Here is a 1,311-nt window from a genome sequence, read left to right on the forward strand (position 1 = left end):
CATGATTGTTTTGGCTTTACCTTGTGACAAACAAAATGCTGTCACAGGATGAGTCAGACTTTGGACTTGGACAGGTCGAGAAGGACACTGTTCTCTACAAGCTGATCTCATGCCAGAGTAGCACTTTTTTTGAATCAGTCTGCCTGTGTGCCTCTGTGAGCAAGCCTATAGCTAGACCAAAGAAGCTCAAGTAAATGATCGAGGCCACTGAGCTTGTATGCTGGGTTGGTCCTATGCTAAGAGACACTTGACAAACCAGTGTTGTCCCTAAATTTGGGACTGAATGATATGTCACATGGCAGTGAACAAGTTAAAGCATTGCTCAAGATCATATGACCCATGTTATGGATAATCTGCCTTCAAATCACTTTACCAAGGAACTCAATTTTCATGAAGTTTCTAAACTGCCCTTCTTATTTTAATAGAACAAATACATCAGGGGAACTTTGAAGTTCTGAGGTGCTTTTAGCAAAAGGGACTTTTTGCAGAACTTGTAATGGAGAACCAGTATTTAAGACTGCAGGGTGGTCCTTCAGGATGCGCTGGCTATGTCACCTCTCCTTGGTATACCACACCTGTGACAAGGCCAGAATCATGACTCGGTGCTCTCTTGGGCAGAGCTGCGTGCTCGCCGTGCTGTGGGTGCCGCGTACAGCAGGGCGGGCAGAGGCCGTATCTAAACCGCACCACTGCGGGTCCGCACCAGCACGACCTTTCGTGTGGAAATGCAGCAGGTGCCCAGCAGCTGTCCACAGCGACAGGAGGCCTGTCCCTGACACCCGCCTATGCCAGACCCAGAGAGCGAGATCTATCTCTTCCTGGCAGCGCTGGGTTAATGGTTACACTTCATGATATTAGAGATCTTATCCAACCTACACAGCTTTATAATTCTATTAATGAGAGACCATCTGGTGGCTAACAAATGTTGCTTTTCCACACGCTGACAAGCCGAGAGCCCGCGGAAGGGGAGCAGCTATAAAACCTCTAAGCTCCGTGAGCTGAGAGCGGAGCGCACGGCAGCCCGGGGCAGCAGCACGGCCACCTCTCCCTGCCAGGCTGAGCTCCAGGCCGGGGCGGCGGCGCTGAACGGGGCCAGCGACGCCGCTGACGCCGCAGATCCTCGCTGTGTAAGCAGCCGAACAGGCCGCGGGAGCGCCGAGCGGCGGCGTGCTGCTGAAACCCCAGGGTGCTGATGCGTCCTGACCTCTGGCAGCAGCCCCGCGCGTCCCGGGCGTGGGGACAAGCACGGCGGCGGTGACAGCGGCGGGCACAGGGACCCCGCTCCGCCGCCGGGCCCGGCCCCGCCCGCCG

Source organism: Passer montanus, unplaced genomic scaffold, assembly GCF_014805655.1.
Source record: "Passer montanus isolate IOZ18808 unplaced genomic scaffold, ASM1480565v1 scaffold4, whole genome shotgun sequence".
Lineage (NCBI taxonomy): Eukaryota > Metazoa > Chordata > Aves > Passeriformes > Passeridae > Passer > Passer montanus.